At 36.2% G+C, this 13,882-nt stretch overlaps 1 long non-coding RNA gene across 1 annotated transcript in view; it reads right to left on the bottom strand.

Annotated features, from left to right (window-relative positions):
• LOC147825973 (uncharacterized) overlaps positions 1–13,882 on the bottom strand; it is a 69,730-nt gene that overhangs the window by 36,480 nt on the left and 19,368 nt on the right. Inside the window, exon 3 of the long non-coding RNA XR_015440125.1 lies at positions 4,258–4,395. This is a non-coding gene — a long non-coding RNA (uncharacterized LOC147825973). The remainder of the gene's footprint in view (positions 1–4,257; positions 4,396–13,882) is intronic.

The following is a 13,882-nucleotide window of genomic DNA, read 5'->3' as shown; positions in this document are numbered from 1 at the left end:
CCTCATTTAGGCAAAAAATACTTGAGATTTGACAAACTCCCAACTTTTGGAGGAAAAAATGAACCATCTTTCCTTTAAAAATCAGTATGTCACACATGATCACAGGTTTCTTCTGTGGTTTGCAAAGGGGGATGGCACTGGAACCATTTTATGGCCATAAGTAAATTTTAAATATTGTATATGGGAGCACACTTCTAAAGTCACAGTTGAAAGAAGACATATTGTCAAGGGTGATTGTGCTTAACAAGTTTATCAGCTATCTCCTCTCATTAGGGAGATTTTGTAATAAATACAATGAAATTATCATCATTCAGAAGCTTGCTGCCAAACATAATCCAGGTAAAACACATCTGCATGATGCAGCCAAGTATAAGACTTAATGCACTCAGGATGGGATTCCTTTTAGTCTGTAAATGGAGAGGCACAGTCAGAGGGATTATATAAATAGACAAGGGAATGAAATGCTAGGCAGAGGGTGTAACTCTATCCTGTAAAGCAAGAGACAGCATGTACCTGGCACCATGCTGGAGTGAAGGGAGGCACCTAACACAGGAAGCACAGTTACTTTTTATAGTCCTGCTCCTGACAAAAGTTTATGCTACACAGTTATGTTAAGTAATTTCTTTCTACCCTTAATTAATGCTACTGCTGGGGACTTTCTAAATCATTATATATTTTGCTTCCCACAGCTCTCTTAGAACACACATTAGTTTTCTGAATTATAGTGATTAAAGAGTGTGTTTTTGCCCTCATAAAAACATTTTTAAAATCTGTTGTGAACTTATTATACAAAGGAACAGCTTCTTACATTAGCTTCCAAGACTACAGTACATGTTATTCCTAGTGTTAGTAATTATTTATTGAACACACATACTATACTATTTTCTAGGAATACAAGGCTGGCAAGACTCATTTCTGTAATAGCCACATGGAAGAGACAGACTGGTGGACACCCTAGTGGGATGAGTTCCATGACTGGAAGTCATTAGTTGTTGCAAGAGCCTGAAGGAATCATGCTGTCTCCGGATTTAAGGGCTTGGGATGGTTTCTTAGAATACAGTCATATCGAGGCTGAGGCCTAAAGTAGTAATTAACCAAATGAAGAGAGACGAGGATGATGGGTAAAGAGTAAAAAGAAAGCCATGAAGGGGATCACAGATAGAGAAAGCAGCATATTTGAATTCATAGGAGGAAGACAAGAAGTTCTGTTCAGGGAAATTCAGTAAGATGACGAAGGTCAGCACTTAGGAGTGAAGATGTGGATGCGAGTCTGAAAGTCAGCAAGGTCTAGGATAATGATGGCAAACCTTTTAGAGACCAGGTGCCCAAAAGTCAACCCAAAACCCACCTACTTATCGCACAGTGCCAATACTGCAATTAAATCTGAATACTGAGGTCTTAGTTTAGAAAAAAAAAAACATTGATTATCCAGTGCTCAGCTGCTGAGGTGGCTTGGCTTGGGTGCTTCTGTGCCACATGTGACAGCTGCAGCATGCATGCCATAGGTCGCCATCACTGGTCTAGGACACGAACACATGCACTGCAGCTTCCTAAGGAGCTGGAACTTCATCATCTGGAGAGCAGTGGTAGCCCAAACACAGGCTTAGCACTGGTAGTGAGGTGACAACATACTGTTTCTCAGGATGTGTCTGATTTTGTGGGATAATGATGAGAAGAGCCAAATTGCCAGGTATTTAGTGAGCTACTGCAGCATTTTCTTTATTTTATCAATAATTCTAAGCAGTGTGAATAGTATTATTAAACATTATAGGTGCTCAATAAATATACGGTAAAATATTGAAAACAATTTCCTGTTACCAGTCTTGTATGAGTATAGGAAGACAATGGAATCTCTCTAACAAATTTCTGTGTATCTTCTTGGCTTTCACTTAACTCTAACAAGCTTTAGGAAACTCAGTCATACAAAACATTCCATCACCAGGCACTCAGAAGGAGTGGGGAAAGAAGACTTTTTGAGAATAACTTTTTTCTTAACTGTAAACTTTAGCAGGAAGCTAAGTTAACCCCAGTCATTATGTAGTGGCAAGAAACTCTGGACATGGCCTTTCTCAATGTTGTATCGGAAAAAATTTTCACCATTAAGCAATTGTTCCTTTTTATCATATATTTTGACATAGAGAGAATCCGTCCTCCTCTTTACATCTCTCAAATGATTATTGATGTAATGACCAATTGCAAAAATATTTATCTGCAGATTTACTGTCCATGTTGCTACTATGTAAGAGTCAGGAGGCTGACTGAGTCTTGACTGAATCATAGCTTGCTTCAGAGAAAACTGAAAGCCGCTTAACCCCAATTGCTTTCAACAAAGCAAGCAGATGATTAACAATCTTGTCAGGAAGCTGGTGTGGGGATGGAGATTAATATATCTGTTCATATTGTATTATATACAGAAAACTTTAGTCAGTTATTCTTTAAACACTTGTATGTAAAATAATTTAAGTTTTTAAGATAGGAAAAATTCATGATAATGTTTAATTTACTCTCTCTGGATATATAATTTGAGTCAGATTATTATATTCTGTGCAAATAAGTACCTAAGAAGCAATTAAAGTGCACATGGAATCATTCTCTGAAAAGCTTGAAAGACAGGCTCATCCAGCAAAGTATTGTTACACAGTTGGCAACACAGAGGGTTTAAGAGCCCAAATCCCCACCTTATCTAACCCTACATTACTGACTGTTTGGAATGTAGGACCATGACTCCTGACCTGAATCAGGACTTTATCCAGCATCTTAATCTGACCCAGAAGCTTAATTTTATGTTAAGAGTTTTCCAAATTGGAGTTATTAATAGATTCCCTAGCTTCTAGCTAATATTTCACAAATGCACCTGAATTTTATATAAAAGTTTATGCTCACTAGTAGGTACATAAATTCAAATTAACTTTTTGTGAAAGAGATTTGAGATGAATTATTAATCATTGCCTATCTTAATGTAATCATTAATGCCTAATTATTTGATGAACTAATAACTCCTATATTAACCAAAGTTGGCATTTAAGCAACTTTTCACCCAGAGAAGATGTCTAAATTAGGGATGACTTTTTTGTTCTCAAGAATTTTTAATTTTGTTTATTTTTTGTTTTTTTTTTTTTTTATTTAAACCAAGACTGACATAATATCCACAACAGGCAGACAAAATGTAGCTTTTTCACAGTTCCCTGAAATGTAGAGCAAAGTGTAGGCCTTCTAGGATCACAGAGGAGCCTGGAGGAGAGAGATATACAGGCTGCCCCTCTGCAGTAGTACCGGGAAGTGAGTGGAGGGCAAAGAATTGAAAAGAGTTTGTGATTCTGAACCTGGACTTTTCCTAAGAGATCACAATACTGACGAAATTTCTCTTCATTAAGACTGTAGGACTTGTGAACTCAGCAGCTCTTTATCTAACTGTGGCCATGATGGTCAGGTTTGAAAAACTTCCTGGGCATTGCACCTGGCAGATAACAGAGCTTTGGCACTTCCTTAGAGCTCTGTTCCTTGGACTGGGTTTGTCTTTTAAACATCTATTCTTGGAATGCTTATTCTCTTGAAAATTATTTTGCAGAGATAATTAATTTGACAATTTTCATTATAAATCATGTCATACGAAATTCTTCATATTGTTATAATGCTATGTGTCATATTACAATCTAAGAATAATTGAAGAAAAGTTAAAGAAATGATACTGATACTCACTACATGCAATGCACCCTTCCTTATATAGTCTACTTCATTTTGTTTTTAAAAATGCTGCTCTCAACCCACTGAATTAATGCCATTATAATTTTCTTGATAATTAATTTGAATTATTTGATTTTTAAATTGAAAAGCACTGCTTTAAGTGATATCAAAGTGTTGTATGCATATATAAACATGTCAAAATGAAACTCACTATTCTGTGGACTAATAGAAAATAAAACTATATCTTCACTCTAGGACAGATATTTCATCTTTCCCATTAACAATACTTTTTTAAGAATTTTTAAAATTGAAAGCCTTGTTAATGATTTGGATTTTTACTTGACAAATAAGAGGAAGTTATTGAGGAGTTTCAAGCAAAGAATTGGAGTGATCTTTTTTTTTTTTTTTTGGTACCAAGGATCAAACTTGGGACCTTGTGCTTTTGAGGCAGGAGGCAGAATCACTGAGCTCAATCCCTGCCCCTGGAGTGATCTTTTGATATCTTAGAAGATCGCTCTGCCTTGATTGTAGAAGGTGGCTTGGAAGAGTTGGGGACATTCTGGTTATCATCACCTGCTTAGGGTCTTGGTGCCTTCCTGGTCGGCAGCCCAGGATCTGTATCTTCTCCTCACAGCCTGGCCTGCACAATCCAGGGTCAGTTTGGAAGTGAGAGCTTTGATGGTGTGATCGCCGCTCCGTTGAGGAGCTGATCTAGGAAACATGGAGAGGAAAGCAAGGAGATTGTGAAAAGTTAGTCCTGTTTTCTGGGGCTGGAGTTTACAAACTTCAAAATAAAGAGCTCACTTGCATGTTAGTTATGCCTGCTTTGGTGACCATGATTGTGTTATTTTAGTCTTTGGATTATTCTTTATTCAACTTGTATATGATAATTATAATGTAAAATAATGATTATGATGGTAAATGTCAGGTTTTAGAGAAATGTGGCTAATTTCTGGTCCAGAAGTAGATATGGATATTTTTCCCTGAAATATCGCACATCATGTATTTTCTGTATTTATTTCCCTTTTGCTCTCCATATTGAAGTCCTTGAAAATACAATGTGGCTAGTTATGCTGAGAAGAATTTACAGTTCAGAAAAAAATCAAAAGAATCCTTTCACCTACCACCAGCCCCAGGAGAAACTTGAGAAAACAAATATAGAGCCACTTGATTCAAAATGGACTTACCTATGGAGACAGATTCTAGTGATAAATCGTTTAAGGTTCTGGGTTTTGTTTTAAAGTGTTAGCATTCTCTAATCCTTAATTATTATCTTTTTATATCTTTTCAAAGCATATTAGGCTAACTATTAAGGAAATAGTTTGTTTATCATGAAGAAGGCAGAGATAAATGACACTCTCCATTATTCATAAACACCCACCGTACCCATCGTATATTTAAGCTATCAGCAAGTAATGCTTGTGGCAGCTGAAATGGGTTTACAAAATACAAAGGAACCATAAGGTAAAGGTCTGAGAAGTAATGTAGAACAGGAGCAGGGTTATTCAAAGCACACTTTCTCCCAAATCCCAGCACACACAATAACTCCCTCTGTGAGAAGCAGGCTTCAATAGAAGATCAAAGAGCTAACACTCAGGACTACATCAAGGCATCTAGTTGTTAAAGAGCCAAAATGTAGATCAGAATCTTCTTTCAGATTAACTCAGGATATAAAGCAAAGAAAAAGGGCAAAATATATTTCTAGTGAAGTGAGAAGGGAAAAAAATGAAAAGGAAAAGAAGCCAGTAATCTGTAGTTCAAACAGACCCCTGAAATACAGAGCCCTATTATGTCTATTAGACACCTGTAATGTTTTTTTCACTCCCATGACCACCACCAAGACCAAATTGCTAATTATTTTCCATACATTTCTGAAATTATAAAACCAGTATAAAAATTTATAATCCTGAGTAAAAAGTTATTTCCAAAAATTGTTCAGTAATCCTGGTACATTTATTTCTACAGGTAGATTGGGCTCAATGTCAAACCATTAATAACTGATATTTGGTATTTATATAGGTAAGGTAGTTTGTAATACTAGTGAAGATTTCTTTATTATTCCTTTATCTTGCAAAATGAAACAGTAAAACTAGATGACTTTTAAGGTACTTCCCAGCCTTAAGCCCTTCTACAAAAAATAAACCTTTAGGGAAAATAAGCCTACTTGTTTAGGACACAAGTGTTTAAGAAAAAGGAATTCTTTCTTCTTCTGTCAGTAGAAGACAAAACATGAGAATTATGAAATTTCTGGTAAATACTACCACTTACATGAATCTTATGTGTCTCTGAATAGCATCTCGATGCCTGATATAATACATTAAACAAAAGCCACAAATGGTTGTGATTTCATAGAACATATTTGACAAAGATCATGTCTTTAATCTGAGGATATATAGTTTTCCTCTAGATTTAATCTATAATTAGTTTGACCTTTAATTTCTTATACAGTGAGTCAGCATTATTTGAAGCTGATAGACTATAAAATAATTCCCACACCTCCTGTTATATAACCCATCCTATGAAAATGCAAACTACAGCTTTACCTTTTCCCATGACATTCTCATAACCTTGTACTTCTTCACAGCTCAAAAACCCTTTATGTATGGATTTTGTGAATAAGGCACACACCTTGTGTATACACCAGAAGTCTCATTTCTATTTGGTTATTGTGTTGGTATCCACAAGAGCATTTTTGTGGTAAGTGTTGCTATTTGCACCAAAACTTTAATTCAGCTTCATTTACGAACACCAAAACCTAGTAAACACAAGGGAATGACATGTGACCCCATTGTCTTGTATGTGCATTGTGGCTTGAGAATCCTGAACTCTTATTTCCTATTCTTAGTGAAGAGAACCACCACTATGGTAAGGAACTGAGGCGGATCAAAGGCAGCCTTGTTCTGAGAAAGAAACCACATGGTAAAATGTTTCTGACTGTGCTTGATAGCAGTAGTTCAAGTCTTGTGAAAATAATTGTCTTCTGTTCTCTAATAACTATCTTGTGGATATTAATAAGAGAAACATCATGAAAGAGATTAGAATGTCATTTCAAAGATATTATCTCCAGAACACATAATACCCTAGTTTATCTAAAAATGTGTGAGTTTTAAAGCAACTCTTCTCATACAAGTAGGCAGAAATATAGTCCTGGATGGTGGCCAGGAGATCCAAGTCCTAGAAGGAAATGCTTGTAATATATTGCATTATTCAAGTCTCTGATCTCTGGGATTGTTACATAACATTTTGCTCCACTATTTGAAAATGCTTCTAAACCACAGAATGTCTTCAGCATTGCAAATATATACTGCGCCAACATGTACCTGCCACCCTGTTGAGCCACATTGTTAAATGAATTCCTTTAGCATAAGTGATTTTTTTAGGAACTAGATTCCTTTGGTTGGAAACAAATGAATACTTTCCATGCTTCCTGAAATATTTTCAATAACCTTTAACACAAAAGCCTGCTATCTTCCTTCACACATGCATTTAGTTAAGCAACGTATATTTGCACAGGCATTTTGGTTAGCTGGGAGCAAAACACAGTGTAGGGCCAACAGTAATTAAAAGTGATTCCTGTCCTCAAGTTCCTCACAAAGTCCAGGAGAGGAAACAGACACAGAGTCATAATTACCAAGCAGTATGATTAAGATGATGGGCAAGATTTCCAGGCCAAAATTAAAGGAAACATAAGTGAAGATGGAGAGAGAAAGGATCCTGACAGCAGAGTTGGATCTCCTGGGTCCAACTATGTCCAAAATGAACTTTCTTCTTATTGGAATTCTTTGATTAAATCAATTCTTTCTGTTCTGTTTTGTTTTGTTGGCATTGCTTGAGTTGAGTTTCTGTTGTTTTAGTTGAAAGTGCTCTCACTAATATAGAGTAAACTCAGATAAGAATCTAAGTGGAAGCCAAGGATCAATGGTATACACTTGTAATCCCAGCACTCTGGGAGGCTGAAGGAGCATTGTAATTCTCAGCCCAGTGTAGTATTGCAAAAGAAGGAGGAGGAGGAGGAGGAGGAAGAGGAGGGGGGCGAAGAAGGCTGAGAGCTATACTAAAAGGAATTACAGTAATTTAGAAGGGTGATTACATGGCATTTAAAGAAGGGATATATCCGTAATGAAGACTCAAGGTGGAGAGGGAGAGCTAAGAATCATGACACCATTAGTAGATCCTCACCTTAGCACCTAAGCAAATGAAAGAGGCACCTTCTTAAAGAATATGAGTGAATAGAGAAGGGTACACTTTATTTCAACTTGTGGGTCAGTCCAAGGAAACATTTAGGGATTAATGCACCCCGTTGCATAACCAAGGTGAAGAAGCAGTGACCATGCATGCACGTTTCTCTTCTCAGCAATTCTCAGAGTCAGTTCCAAGCCTGGTGTAAATAGTTACATGGCACTTGCTGCTCCTTCATTGCAAAGCTGAGCATGGTCAGATTTGAGGTCACCCAAGCTCAGGACCCACCCAAGGGTGAGAGTAACTCATTGTGCTCTGCATCCCTGCCCACCACTGCTGGGAATGGATAGGAACCTGAGCTCTTATCTTTGAAGCCTCTCTTTGGGGTGACTCCAAGCAGACCAGCAATTCACCCCGCAGTTCCCAGAGCTACAAATGAAGGTGATTGCAGAGACATGATGTCTCATCTGTGCTGGGTGCAGACAGAGGAAATCTACATTGCCTTTAGTCAAACTCTGAGGATTAACCTAGGGTAATTGGTCTCTTAGGATGGAATGAAAACAAGTGGAGTTTAAAGTAGACAAAAATTCTGACAAAAAGATCAGACTATTTTATTGTCTAGTGTAACTTATTCAAATCTGCGTGCAAACACCGGGGTCTCAGGATGAAGAGGGTGAGCATGAACACGCAGGCACAACAGACAGACTTGTGGACACATGTAGCCTTCCAACAATCGAGTGAGTCTAAATTTAAACTAATATATCATTTCATTTCTGATAACTTGAACAGGAAATCAAATGCTAGTGGAAAACCAGAGTTTTGGAATTGAATATCACAATATAGCCACAAAATATAGCCTTGCTCTCACCCAATATTTCTATTCTTGGGATTATATTGTAAAACTATTATTTAAAGAAAAAAATGCATGAAAAGTTCATTATAGCATTCTATACAATAGCAAATATATTGAAGAAAATTTAGCTCTTTAGTAATACCCAAATGCATAAAACATCTACAAAAATATGTGTGGTCATAAATACAAAAAATAGTGTGGAAATATAGAGATTAGTTATGATAAATTTTGAAATAATGTACTATATTTAACCACATATGTATTATGCAGTTTAATATCTATCTTTGCACAAAGTTGAATCAAAGAAGGAAACAAAATCTAATGTGTGTATTGAAAGCTAATTTGTGAGAATAAAAACGAAATGGGAACGTTTTGGTAAATCGTGTTTGGATAACAAAATGACAAAATCAGTTTTAAGTGAATGAAAAACTTATATGTAAAAGGTGAAACTGTTAGACTTTCAGAAGTATAAACTTTTTCTGGCCTCAGAACCAGGGCTATTTCCATTAAATTATGATTATTATTATTTTTTTGTACCGGGGATCAAACTCATGACCTTGTGTTTGCAAGGCAGGCAGTGGCACCACTGAGCTAAAACCCCAGCCCCATTAAATTATATCTTAAAAACATTTACAATAAAAAAGAAAGTAATACAAATTATATCATAAAATTAAGAAGCTTCTGTTGGTAAAAAGATAATCAAAGAAGAGTAAAAATTCAGTCCACAAATGGGAGTGATATATAAAACTGGGCAAGAGTTCGTATGTAAACTATGCAAAGAATTGCAAAGTGGAAAAGTTCATGATATATAATTTACAGATGAAGAAATATAAATAAGAATTAAAGATGCATAAAGACTGAAATTTATGAATAACAAAACCACTTTAAATCAATGCCCCTCTGAGATATGGTTTGTGCCAGGGCTGCTATTTACAGTTGCACAGCATGTATGTTGTTTAGCTACTGGGAGAACCATTCATATATATATAAAACCATATAAATTTAGACTCACTCGATTGCTCACTAGATCACTCTCTCTCTCTCTCTCTCTCTCTCTCTCTATATATATATATATATATATATATATGATATAAGTGATGTCTCCTGGAAGCTGAGCATGCAGTGGTTCTCTTTCACACCCACTGGACTGGCAGAATTCAGAAATCTGCAATAGCAAGTTTCTACAAAGATATGAGACAATGGGAACTCTCAGTCACTGGTTACAGAAATATAAGGTGAATCAAATCCCTTGGAGAACAGTTGGTCATCATCTACTATGACAATTGGAAAACATAAAGAGGAATTGGAAAGAGGGTTGACTAGTAATGAGCACGGGATTGAGCAGTGGTCCAGAAATATTCAAAATAAAAATGCACAATAGCATCAATCAGCATAGCTTTTCCAAACAATCTTGGAACCTAGCAGTGAAAGTGTCAAAAGCAGTTCATAAAGAAATGATAACATTGATAATAAAGGATAACTGGAAAAGGTTAAGGCTCAGGAGGGCTAGAAATTTGAAAGTGCAGGGAGAAACAACGTGGAAGCAATTGTCCACTGTCCCATACTAACACAAAAACTAGGACATGAGTCAGCAAACTATACTGTATGAATCAAATCCAGCCCACTACCTGTTCTTGTAAATAAAGTTTTATTGGAACACACCTGCTTCTATTTATTTGCATATGATATATGGTTGCTTTTCCTCAACAATAACAGGGGCTATATGAACCACAAAGCCTAGAGCATTTTCTGTCTCATTCCTACAGAAAAAGTTAGCCAATGTCTAGGCTAAGAGATTAGGGAAAGTAAAAAAATCAAAAGTTTTGGTGAAAGAAAGTCCTATATCATGTAAACATAGATATGCTTAGTTCAATTAAAATATTTTTAAATAAGGAGAGGTTGACTTTGTGCTATACTCTCTTGGTCATTCTGTTGCCTTTTTGCTTATCATAGTTGTAACCATAGTCTACTACCAAGGGACCTGTTCACAGCAGAATAAGACTAAGCTAGTATAAAAAGATGTCCAAAATCCAGTGTCCTAATGATAAAAGCAGTCCATATTAGGATCCTATTAAAGTCCCTATAGCTCATGTTATGTTTGCAAGGCTGCCCTACTCAGAGATCATTCAAAGACCAGATTTCTTCCAGACACGCACAGATTTTCTCTTCCTTTTGTCTTAGGGAAGAGGAAATGTAATAGAGTATTTTCTCAGCCACTGAAACCTCTATATATGTAGTTATTTCAAATATGAGAACAAAGTGAGAAAAATGCCAATATGGCCACCGAATATGTTAACCTCAACCTAAAAGGAAGACAATATTGTGATCCCAGCACTTGGGAAGCTGAGTCAGGAGGTTGACTGAGCTAGAGGCTAGCCTGGGCTATATAGCAAGTTAAAGACAGCCTAAACTGCCTAGTGACACCCTGCCTCAGAAAAGGAAAAAAAAGGAAAAGAAAATATACTCACAATGTGAAACTGTCACAAGCTAATACTAGCGAGGTGACATGCTCATGGTCTCTTTGCTTGCAAGGGAAATAAATGTAGTTTTGTGGGAAATACCCTTGTATATTAACTAAAAGGTAAAAGCAAGTCCCTTTATTTTGTTAAAACAGGTTAACCAAAGTTTTTGAAATGAAAAATTGTGATGCCAACTAATGACTTTTAAAATTCTTTGATAGAGATGAGCTAGTTGGGGATGTTGTTCTTTACTGTAATGTGAGTATCCCATCTATTCCAACTCATGTTCAACCATGGTCCAGGAAATAATAAGCTACTAGCTATCCATCAAATAGATTGTGTGGTCTATCCTCAAACCCAGGTCTTTCTCTTTAACATTAGTTTACATCTTTGCAAAAATAATTATGGAAGAGTCTGTCGAATGCAATGTATTTCTCTTTCACTACATTTGGTACAAAACTGGGTGTGATCAGCTGTCAGACTGTTGAAAGGGTTGGCAAGGGCTGTGTGCGGAGGCTGGACTGAGAGATACAGATCAAGCTAAAAGTCACATTTTCTAGTGGGTGGCAAGATACAGAAAGTAGCAACTAAACTAACTTGGAACTGGAGGAAAGGTTAGAAAGACAGTAAGAATTTGAGGGTATCACTGACTCCTCCAAACTGCAGAATTCTTATGTGTGCAATGGATGAAATAGCACTTTCCACTCAGAGGTAGAAAGCACTTAGAAAAGAGTTATGCCCATAGCAACTAAAACTAACTGTCAGTCTCATTGCTGTTGTTTTTGTGATGGTTGACCTAATTTCTTTGAAAGTGTGGTTCAAAACCACATCATTATTCAAAATAATGAGCAATACTACAATGACTGATAATGACAAGAGTGTAGAGTGCTAGATCGATGGACTAGAATGACCAGCTGCTGGATACTTCATTGGTATGTGTCCAGCATGCCTCAAGGTTTAGTGTGGATTTACTAAGAGAATAGCTTTCCTAAGCCAGAAGACTAAAAGTGTCTCTGAAGCACGAAGATTTTTTCATCTTGGTCTATATTTAGAAGCAATGATTTTATTTACCCAACTTGATGAATTTCCTGTTTAAGTCTTCAGAGGGAGAATTCCAGCAGCCTCTTTCTGTATCATCATTGGTGAAAAATAATTTTTCCATAAACATTATCAATGACCATCTACATATGGAAGCACGTAAGAAACTTCTAATAAGGTCATTTTTTGGATTCACTCAAATAGTGATTAAAATAAGAGCAGTTGCATAATGTCAACTTCAGTTCCCTTGAAGTGGTGTACTTGAGTCAAGTAACAAGGAAAGAATAATTCTCAATTCAGTGGAGCAGAATGGAATATATGTACACAGTGCTTCTTACTTCTTAAGAGTTTTTCAGTTTGGAGGGACTAAATTTCAGCCCTGACTTCATATTTGACTAAAAATAATCTCATGAAAAATCAACTACTTAATTTTAAATAAACTGTCCAGAGTCTTTCCTGGACTTTGAACTATTGAAGTCCATTTCCTTGGAGAAATAGTTTAGATTACTCACAGATAATTTTAGGAGATTATATGTGTTTGCGGAGTTTATGATCCATGAATTTGAGAAATTGGTCTTCATATAGGAATATGAGGCAGAGAAATGTGCCATTTCTTTTTACTAGGAAAGCTAGAAGAGGCATTTCCTGATGGCATTTCCTGATGGTTTCTTTAGAAGGAGCCTTTGAATTTGGGTCCATGATACTATCACCTGAGAGAAACTATTTCCTACGTTCACACACCATTTGTTTTCAAAATGTTTAAATTCTGCATGCCAAATTACTGTTTCATGCTTTAAAGCTATAATAGTGTGACTTGAGAGAAAAATGGATTTCTGCTTCTCAGAATGTTGCCCAAACCCTTTCCAGAACTAATGGGACTACTTATTAATGATTTTGGATTATTATCTACTTTTGTTTTCAGCCTTTCAGAGAGGAGTGTGAATGAAATAATCTCACCCTTCAGAAAGTGATTAGAAACAACAATAAAAATACACAAAAGTTTCCCTTTTAAAATATTCTTGATGTGCTATACAGTATATGCTAATGATTATTTATGTTACAACATCTAAGAACTGCAAGAAAAACAATAGAAGCAAAACATATGAAAAAATTGTCAAATTCATACTCCCCAAGGGCATCCACTCCTGGTGCAGTTTGAAAATAATAAAAAATGTGTTTTGGGGGCCCTTAATATTCATGGTGATGCAAGGTCTGCAGTCCTCACCAAGAATCATCCACAGCTGATGTAAGACTTGGGCTGTCACCATGGAGATTCTTTCTGCTTCCTCTTTATATTTTTAAAATAACCTATCAAGGTGAAATTCATAGACCAAAAACTTAAAATTATGAAACCAATTATTTTAAAGCAAGTAATTCTGGGCCCTTAGTATATTCACAGTGTGGTTCAACCACCACTTTTATCTAGCTCCAAAATATTTCCATCACTCCAAAGTAAAACTCCTTATTCATTAAATGTTTTCTCTCCATTTCCCCTCTCCCTAACCCTACCACCAATTTGCACTATTTTTCATCTCCTTCCCTTTCTTAATCCATTCCTTTAGTAAGAGTTCTTAACCTGTGCTTTTGGTGTCCATAAACTCATCTGAGAGCATGTCTGTGCTGCTGCCATTTACAAGTTAATAGAGTTGATACTACAGCAAAAAACACA

Source organism: Heterocephalus glaber, unplaced genomic scaffold (genome assembly GCF_053883595.1).
Source record: "Heterocephalus glaber isolate CG9 unplaced genomic scaffold, H.glaber_assembly_v1.0 deba00001481, whole genome shotgun sequence".
In the NCBI taxonomy this organism is placed as follows: Eukaryota; Metazoa; Chordata; class Mammalia; order Rodentia; family Bathyergidae; genus Heterocephalus; species Heterocephalus glaber.
Note: the sequence above shows the minus strand (reverse complement) of the source record. Positions and strands in the feature narration are given on the sequence as shown.